Source organism: Oncorhynchus tshawytscha, linkage group LG07 (assembly GCF_018296145.1).
Source record: "Oncorhynchus tshawytscha isolate Ot180627B linkage group LG07, Otsh_v2.0, whole genome shotgun sequence".
NCBI lineage: Eukaryota > Metazoa > Chordata > Actinopteri > Salmoniformes > Salmonidae > Oncorhynchus > Oncorhynchus tshawytscha.
The window spans coordinates 62,782,585-62,793,187 of NC_056435.1; positions in this window are offsets into that span (position 1 = coordinate 62,782,585).

Consider the following 10,603-nt stretch of genomic DNA (forward strand, 5'->3'; position numbering starts at 1 on the left):
CTCAAGTTGAAACAAATATTTAATTGAATCATTTTTATTTGAGTAAACATTGAAAATGCGTCCCACAGACCCGAAAAACCACACAAGGGTTAAGCATTCCAGATGATTTTCAAAGGCTGTGTCCTAACCAACTCTACTTACTTATTTGGAGTTCAATGGAAACATTGAAGTTCCAGGCACGTGGGATGATGCCAGATGCTGGAATAGCAGGTAGCCTTTTGCTTTTATGTTGCTTGCTTTGATGTTGGCACTTAATATTAAATATTGTCAGTAAAATGTAAATATTTTCAGTTAATAATTCCAGTTAAACTGGCTGGCTCGTTAGCTGACAAACTAACATACTGTGCAGAGATGAACTACAGTGGCCGCTTTGAGCAAAACTTGAATGTAATATAATATATTCTAGGAGGTTATTATTTCTGTATGATCTTTATTCATTGTTCACTTATTTTTCAGCAATGCCACGTACAGGCAGGGATGACTGGGGCCTTCAGCGGGTAAGATGTGGGGTAAGAAATGATTTGAACGTCACAGATATAAATTCCCACTGTGCCCATGAAAAAGTTAACTACATTACTTTAGTTGGCTGCTTTGAGCATAACTTGTATGTAATATAACCTATTCTGGGAGCATAGTGTGTGTGTGAATTAACTATGTACAATATTTTGGGACCGTTGGTACTGACAGGAGGCGTGACGAGAAAGCTGATCCAGTGCCCCCCAAAAAACTGATTGGAATAAAACTGATAACTGATTTATGTGCATAAACTATAAGATATTTACAAATGTTTACTGTTGCAGTGCCAATTTTGGGAACATGTGGTCCTTGAAAAACGCCTCATCTCCAGCAATATGAGTGTGCCAGAGGTCATCACGCTGGATGGGGATGGTGATGGAGGCTTTGGTGGTCCACACAATGAAGGAGCATCAATGAAATGTCTGTATCTCAGTAAAATCTTTGAAACTGTTGCATATACATTTTTGCTCAGTATATCTTTACAATAAAAAAATAAGGTGACCACCGAAAGCCAGATGGAGACGTGTTAATTAGAAGCGCACTCGGTCCTTATATTACCGTAGCATAGGCTATGTTGGAGCGAATGTCGGCCTACCTGTCACAAGAAAAAAAGTTACCATTATGAGATGATAGGTCTACATGCATTGTGAACTGCGCTCCATGCTGAGATGGGCTGTATGTACACACCCTGAGTATTGATGATTGGTCAGGCAGAGAGAAGGCCATAGACAAGCCAGATTTAGACATTGCATATCATTTTACAGTTCCATTTCACTTCATGCACTTCCTATAAATAATTTATTATAATTTACCGGTTTCTCGCTGTTATTTTTCACGGAAAAAGGGAGGGCCTTTAACAGATGGTGCCAACAGACATGGCAGCTCTACTTTAGCTCCTAAGAAACTTTGCAGTATTTTGTTTTTCAGTGTATTATTTCTTATATTATGAGCCCAAAAAGTTTTTTGTGTTATTACATACAACAGGAAATAACTTTTGGATATTAGAGCAGCGATAACTCACCAGCATTATGACCAGGAATACGACTTTCCCGAATTATATCCTTTGTTCGTACCCCCCAGGGCAATTGAACTTACGCCAGAGGCAGCTCCAAGATGCCGGTGGAGAAGAGGTATTCGGAGTGGACTTCTAGTCCGACTCAGGAGGCGTGCATACCATCCACCACTTCAGAGTATATTACTCGCTAATGTCCAGTCTCTGGACAATAAAGTAGACAAGCTCAGGGAGAGGATGTCCTTCCAGAGAGACATCAGAGACTATAACATTCTCTGTTTTACGGAATCATTAATCTCTCCGGATATACTGTCCCCGTCCATACAGCCAGCTGGGTTCTCAGTACAGACAGGAATAAAGAACTCACCGGGAAGAAGAAAGGCGGTGGTGTATGTTTCATGATTAACTACTGATAGTGTGATTGTGATAACATACAGAAACGCAAGTCCTTTTGTTCACCTGACCTAGAATACCTCACAATCAAATGCAGACTGTATTACCTCCCAAAATAATTATCTTTGGTTATAGTCACAGTCGTGTATATTCCCCCTCAAGCCGAACCACAACAGCCCTCAACACTGGACTTTGTACAAACTGGAAACCACATATCCTGAGGCCGCATTTATTGTAGCTGGGGATTTTAAAAGAGATCCCGCGAACGGGATCGATATGACAACAGCCAGTGAAAGTGCAGGGCGCCAAATTCAAAACAACAGAAATCCCATAATTAAAATTCCTCAAACATAGATGTAATTTCACACCATTTTAAAGATACACTTCTTGTTAATCCCACAACAGTGACCGATTTCAAATAGGCTTTATGGTGAAAACACCACAAACGATTATGTTCAGTCAGAGCCAAGTCACAGAAAAACACAGCCATTTTTCCAGCCAAAGAGAGGAGTCACAAAAATCAGAAATAGAGATAGAATTAATCACTAACCTTCGATGATCTTCATCAGATGACACTCATAGGACTTCATATTACACAATACATGTATGTTTTGTTCGATAAAGTTCATATTTATATAAAAAATTCTCAGTATACATTGGTGCGTTATGATCTTCATCAGAATTCACTCAATACTGCCCCCAGCCATAAGAAGTTATTAATTAACAAAGGAAATTTGAGGAAAACAGTACCGAATCCAATAAATCATTTATTTATAAAGCCCTTCTTACATCAGCTGATGTCACAAAGTGCTGTTCAGAAACCCAGTCTAAAACCCCAAACAGCAAGCAATGCAGGTGTAGAAGCACGGTGGCTAGGACAAACTCCCTAGAAAGGCCGGAACCTAGGAAGAAACCTAGAGAGGAACCAGGCTATGAGGGGTGACCAGTTCTCTTCTGGCTGTGCCGGGTGGAGTTCTATCAACACATTAACTGTAGTACTCACGCTGCAAAAACACTTGACCACTGTTACTTGCCCTTCCCCGCCCTCCCTTTGGCAAATCAGATCACAACTCCCTTTTTCTACTCCCTTCCTATAGGCAGCGCTGATCTGACCTATCGGAAACCATGCTTCAAGATTGTTTTGATCACGCAGACTGGGATGTGTTCCAGGTAGCCTCTGAGAATAATATTGATGTGTACACGGACACGGTGACTGAGTTCATCAGGAAGTGTATTGGGGATGTTGTTCCCACTGTGCCTATTAAAACCTACCCAAACCACAAACCGTGGATTGATGGCAGCTTTCGCACAAACCTGAAAGCGTGAACAACCTCATTTCACCATGGCAAGGTGACTGGGAATTTGGTTGAATACAAACAGTGTAGTTATTCCCTCTGTAATGCAATCAAACAGGCAAAACGTCAGTATAGAGACAAAGTGGAGTCGTAATTCAATGGCTCAGACACGAGACGTATGTGGCAAGGAAGGTCTACAGACAATCACAGATTACAAAGGGAAACCAGCCACGTCGCGGATACCGAAGTCTTGCTTCTGGACAAGATAAACACTTTCTTCACCCGCTTCGCCTGCATCAAACCTGGAACAGAGAGATTGAAAAACAGCTTCTATCTCAAGGCCATCAGACTGTTAAATAGCCATCACTAGCCGGCTACCATCGGATTACTCAACACTGCACCTTAGAGGCTGCTGCTCTATATACATAGACATGGAATCCCTGGTCACAATAATAATGTTTACACACTGCTTTACTCATCTCATATGTACAGTATATTCTGTTTTCTACTCTACTATATTTTACTCAATGCCACTCTGACATTGCTCCTCCTAATATTTATATATTTCTTAATTCCATTCTTTACTTTTAGATTTGTGCATATTGTTGTGAATTGTTAGATACTACTGCACTGTTGGAGATAGGAACACCAGCATTTCACTACACCCGCAATAACATCTGCTATATATGTGTATGTGACCAATAAAATCTGATTTCATTTGGTTTTTGGCAGTAAATCTTGGCAAATCCCGGTAATCAAGTATGCCTCCATTCAACCCAAGACTGGATGTCTGAACAAAGTGAATAATTCTGAATGTCAATAGATTTAAAAAAACAAAAAAAACAAAAAAACATTTTCATCAATGACAACAGTCACTCATTTAAGTCTGGTATCTGGGATAATCTGGTTAATTATTATATCATTTTATAAGTGTCTCTTTCCTTGTAGAATGTTGACAGCTGTATAGAAAACGTTGTATTGCTATGATGCTCAAACTTAACTTAATAGCTACACTCACCGACACAGGATAAACTTTACCTGGCATGCTGGCCCTGACCAAACCGGTAGGTTTCCCCTCACTATAGCTGCACTTCTCCACATGGCTAGACTTACAGTTCATTTGGAAAGTATTCAGACCCCTTAACTTTTTCCACATTTTGTTACATTACAGCCTTATTCTAAATTTGATCAAATTGTTTTTTTCCTTATCAATCTACACACAATACCCCATATTGAAAAAGCAAAAACAGGTTTTTATACAATTTATCAAATGTATTACAAATTTAAAAAAACTGAAAAATACCCTTTACTCAGTACTTTGTTTCAGCAGCTTTGGCAGAAATTACAGCCTTGAGTCTTCTTGAGTATGACGCTACAAGATTGTCACCCCTGTATTTGGGGAGTTTCTCCCATTCTTCTCTGCAGATCCTCTCAAGCTCTCAGGTTGGATGGGGGTGTCGCTGCCCAGCTATTTTCAGGTCTCTCCAGAGATGTTCGTTCTGCCACTAAAGGACATTCAGAGACGTGTCCCAATGCCACTCCTGCATTGTCTTGGCTGTGTGCTTTGGGTCATTGTCATGTTGGAAGGTGATCCTTTGTCTCAGTCTGAGGTCCTGAGCACTCTGGAGGAGGTTTTCATCAAGGATCTCTCTACTTTTCTCCGTTCATCTTTCCCTCGATCCTGACTAGTCTCCCAGTCCCTGCAGCTGAAAAACATCCCCAAAGCATGATGCTGCCACCACCATGCTTCACCGTAGGGATGGTGCCAGGTTTCCTCCAGACGTGACGCTTGGCATTGAAGCCACAGAGTTCAAGCTTGATTTCATCAGACCAGAGAATCTTGTTTCTCATGGTCTGAGAGTCCTTTAGGTGCCTTTTGGCAAACTCCAAGCGGCCTGTCATGTGTCTTTTACTGAGGAGGGGCTTCTGCCTGGCCGCTCTACCATAAAGATCTGAATGGTGGAGTGCTGCAAAGATGGTTGTTCTTCTGGAAGGTTCTACCATTTCACAGAGGAACTCTGGAGCTCTGTCAGAGTGACCATTGGGTTCCTGGTCACCTCCCTGACCAAGGCCCTTCTCCCCCAAATGCTCAGTTTGGCTGGGTGGCCAGCTCTAGGACGAGTCTTGGTGGTTCCAAACTTCTTCTATTTAAGAATGATGGAGGCCAATATATTATTAGCAACCATCAATGCTGCCGAAATGTTTTGGTACCCCTTCCTCAGATCTGTGCCTCGACAGAATCCGGTCTCTGAGCTCTACGGACAGTTCCTTTGACCTCATGGCTTGGTTTTTGCTCTGACATGCACTGTCAACTGTGGGACCTTAAATAGACAGGTGTGTGCCTTTCCAAATCATGTCCAATAAATTTTATTTTATTATTTTATTATGTTATTATGTTATGTTATTTGTAATACATTTGCAAAAATGTCTAAAAACCTGTTTTCATTTTGTCATTATGGGGTATTGTATGTAGATTGATGAGGATTTTTTAAAATTCCTTTTTAGAATAAAGCTGTAACGTTAACAAAATTTGGAAAAATGCGGTCTTGTCCCCTTTTAATGCTCTTATCCTCATCAAAATTCCATAAGGTCTGAAATAGACAACAAAGTCGACATACTGTACAAACAATTATCTAGGCTAAGTAAAACAAAATAATTGTTTTGATCTACTGCTCTGCTAACTGGCTAGCCAATGTGTAGTCAGTGGCTAGCTAAAACAGAGAAAAGTGATGTAAGAAGAGTCAATGCTTTATTCATTTCATTTCGATACAGCACATCAATTCATCATGGATTGGGCACAGAAGGTCTATAATTGCACTGGTGAACGTTAGCTGTCAGCAGGGGCACATCTTTCATCGGGGATAGGGGGGCATGACTCCACGTTCTGAACATTATTTTGAACCATGCGGATACCTCAGAGCGGTCGGGTAGGTTGTTTGGCGGTATCAGATGGCATGATTTAGGACCGAGCAGACACCACAGAGCGTGCGAACAGAGGCAGCTGTTGTCTGTGTGTGGTGTGCTTTTTCTCTGAGTTGTAAAAGCAAGCATAGCAGAAACTGACTACTCTTTATTTGACAAACTGCTGTTTGAAAATATATATATTCCCAGTGCTGAGTTAGTAATGCAACTGACATTTAAATTAAGCTAATGCATTACATGTTCCATCTCCTCTCAACTGAAGTTCTGTCTGAACTGAATGAACTAGCTAGCTAGTATTTACCACAGCCATTTCAGCTTTATCTGAAAGGCAGCTGTATCTAACAGTTGTTGTGTGTATGGAAATGTTTTGTCGCTTGTTTTGTCGTGTGTCAACAGAAGGAAATTAACTTAGCTAGTTTTCGCCAGTTGATATTTAGAGCTAGCCAAAAGTTGGCTAACATAAGCTAAAGTTAGTGAGTTAATTAGCTAGCTATTAGTTTTGCCTCAATCACACTAGACCTGAATGAAACCAGTGGCCAAACGATTGAAGACTGATACTCTGATGTTTTTGACAGCGCAATGTCAGTTTTTATTAAAGTCAGTATAGCAATGTAACATTGTTGATCTGTTAGTTTCCCTAGCTAATTCCCTACTTTCGACACTGACACGGTTGGTATAAACAGCTCTATTGGCTTCACTGTCATGGTGCACAGTCAGTACACAGCACTATGCTCATCATGTCTTAGCAGGTGACAGGTGTCCCAGCAGGGTCAGACAGCCAGGGAAGACCAGTCTACGGAGTTCAGGTGAATTTTGCAGTATATTATAACAACCAGTAAATGGATATAACATTCCATCTTGAGTTGATGGAATGGATGGTGACAGGGTCTCGGCAGGGTCAGGCAACCAGGGAAGACCAGTCTGTGACAGTGCTGAGGTGAACTTTTGCAGATGCAACACTTTATTCTCTGTGCAGCAAACACTGGACAAGCCAGAAGCTTCAAAGATTGAAACTTTTTAAGGCAGTCTGACAAACCTCTAAAGTTGATAGAGGCTTTTCCCGATGACACAAAACATATAAAACAAAAATGTGAGGAAGACCTAGGAAATGCTATTGATGATGATGATGAATGGATACAGATATGTTTGAATGCCCAGTCATGTTCATATAATCTCAGACATGTAGCCTAGTGGTTAAGGGCCAATAACCAAACGCTTGCTGATTCAAATCTCTGAACTGAATATCATGCACTGAGAAATGTAATTCCTCTGCTAGAAGTATAAAACACAAAAGGGGACATATGTGAAGGCTGGCTGAATTATTATACATTTTTTCATCTCAGCATGTCTACAGATTATCTCTTCTCCCTCTTTTTGTTTTGCTTGGAAATGTTGATACTGGAGACTGTTGTCAGAAGAAACAGTGTAACCAAGCATTTATAACGGCTAAGAAATGCATTGCCATTCATTGTAAGGTTATTTGTCTTCCCACAATGTCACAATGGATGGCAGAAATGTCAAGTTATGTATCACTAGATTTGATTTATTACAAGACTAAAGGTATACTGTGCAACTTTTATACGGTCTGGATGACTTACGTATATGGAATATTGTACAACAAAAGGAGTCTGTATTGACAACATGACCTTGTCAGGGAGATACCTATTTATGCTGCTGGGCTGCTCAGTCCTGGCCCTGGGGGTCTGCCGTACTGTTGGTTGTCCCTTTGGCCTTGGCCTAACACACCTGAATCCAATAATGCATGTTTCACTAAGACCCTAAATAAAGCTAAATGTGCTGTGTTGGGTTGGGGCGCTGCAGGGCGGTGGACTGCTAGAGGCAGGATGTGGTGACCCAGCTATATTGTGTGCAAGTAAAAAAGAGCTCTACAGTACTATTAGGCCTATGATGTGAATTACAGTGCCCTGTAATTATTGGGACAGCGAAGCATTTTTGATCTTCTTTAGGCTCTGTACTTCAACTTTGTATTTGAAATCAAACAATGAAAATGAAGTTAAAGTTCATACTGTTAGCTTTTAATTTGAGGCTGTTTTCAACCGTTTAGAATTTACAGCAATTTTTGTACATAGTCCCCCCATTTTGTGGGAGCAAAAGTATTGGAACCAATTCACTTATATGTGTATTATAGTAGTAAAAAAAAGTATTTGGTCCCACATTCATAGCACGCAATGACTGCATCAAGGTTGTGACACTACAAATTTGCTGTTTGTTTTGGTTGTGTTTTAGATTATGTTGTGCCCAATATAAATTAATAGTAAATAATGTATTGTGTTATTTTGCAGTCACTTTTTTACTGTAAATAAGAATATAATATGTTTCCAAACACTTCTACATTGTGGATGCTACCATGATTACGGATAATCCAGATGAATCATGAATAATGATGAGTGAGAAAATTAGACATACCCCCAAAACATGATAACCCCTAAGGAGGACCCCCCAAGCCCTCCACCAGGTCATGTCCCCCACACTTCTAAAACCAAAGTTGCGCCCCTGGCTGACAGTGTCGGCTAAAGATGACGCACAAATTTGCAGTCTTGCTGAGGTATTTTCTGTTACTAATTAGCATTTAAATATTTGGGGGGTAAATGAGGTGAATATACTGATAAAACTCACCTTGTCCAAGACAGAATTACACTGTTATCAAAATGTAACGCCAAGGTAAGACTACACCAAACACATACTTCATTTGAAGTGTTTGTAAAATTCAGTATGTGCAAAATGAATGCTGGAAAGATGATTGGAATCATTTCCGTGTTTGACAGCAAGGTTTTTGAGGTATTATGACAAGTCCACTATGGTGGACCATGAATTGAAGGAATTAACATAAAAAAGTGTTGTTTTGTTTTGTGTAGACTGTGTCCAAATGAAGCTGGCAAAGCATTTTTTGTTTCATATGCACTGAGTTAATCTAGGTTCATGTATAGCAATTATATTATGACTTAGTTTAATGTATTTGATGATGGCCAAGTATGTAAAGTTATACAGAACTAGTGTGCACTCTTTCTCCTTTTTAGTCCCCTTCACGATATTAGAACATCTACACTACAGCATAATACGCACAGTTGAAATCTTGGTAGTGAAAAAGCTCAAATCTATTTTTTTAACCCAAATATGAAATTCAGGAACAAAACAAAAAATGTAGAAGTATGAGACATTCCATCTTCTCACGGTGCATTCTCATTTTACACGAGCACAGTCAACAGTATGCATACAATGGAAGTGGCACGGATGAATAATGCATGTCAATGCACCTTAGTGCCAAAGTTGGGACTCTCTCTGCAACTACAGCAAGAATACAATTTTGGTGACAATAACATTTCCGAGCTATAGGAAAGCTGATGAGAAACATGATCGCGCCAGATCGTCACATGTCTGACAGCTTGAGATGTGTCACATTTTATAAGATGTTAAACCACCATGGTTAGGCTAACTGTAAACAGATAGAGATGTTAGGTATTCTAAAGGGAAGGGGCTCCCTGTTCCGTCAAAAGCATGGAGTTTCAACATGATATTAATGGGGTACATTGTTAGTACACTGTGTTCTATTGATTGGATTAACTAATCCAACATTAATTCTTACAGCTCAGGAAGAAAATGTTGTATCACCACTGAAGGTTCTGCATACAAATGTTGATTGAATAATGTTTAGTGAATTGTTGGTGAAATAGAAACCTTCTTCAGTAAAACAAATTATAACATTTTTAAGTCACTGGCTGAAGTCACTGGTAAGAAGAAAATGGCATGGCTTTGGTCAAACCATGTTGACATACCTAGTCAAATGAAGGCCTAAAAAACATTGGTCCATGTTTTCAGCCTCAACCCCGTTTAATGGCCTAATATGGCAATTAACTGATAACCTTTATGAGATGATTTCACAAAATGACTCATGACTATCTCATTTTAGAATCCATTCGGCTCTTGAAGATGACAATTAAATAACTTTTAAACCAAAATGACAAGGCTGGAGGACAGAGTTTGGGCAAAAATGACCCCTTTTCCTGTGGTGTAGTTACGAAACTCATGGAAAAATATAGACATTAGGGCTGGCGTGTTAACTTTGTGTAAACAGTGGCTAGCTTTTACAACATGAGGAAATACAAGGTGACACAAACTCACCAGTTTCTTGATGACCTATTTATTGAAAGGCTAAAAGTTTATCTTCAAGCTAGACATACCATGAGCTGGTTTTCTGGACCCTGATTACACCTAATTGAGATTAAACCATTGAGCATTTTCTTAGTCCAGGACTAGCTTTAATTTGTGTCTGGGAAAACTTTTAACATTTTGTTACTAAGGCATGAGGGAGGCAAAACTATGATTAACAATATACAAAGTTCATAATTTGTCATTATTGGATAGTTGCCTGTCGTAGGATTTTGTTTTGTTTTTGTGTCATACAGAGTACTCAGGGCAGATTAGCACAGTATTTCCACAGGGTCCT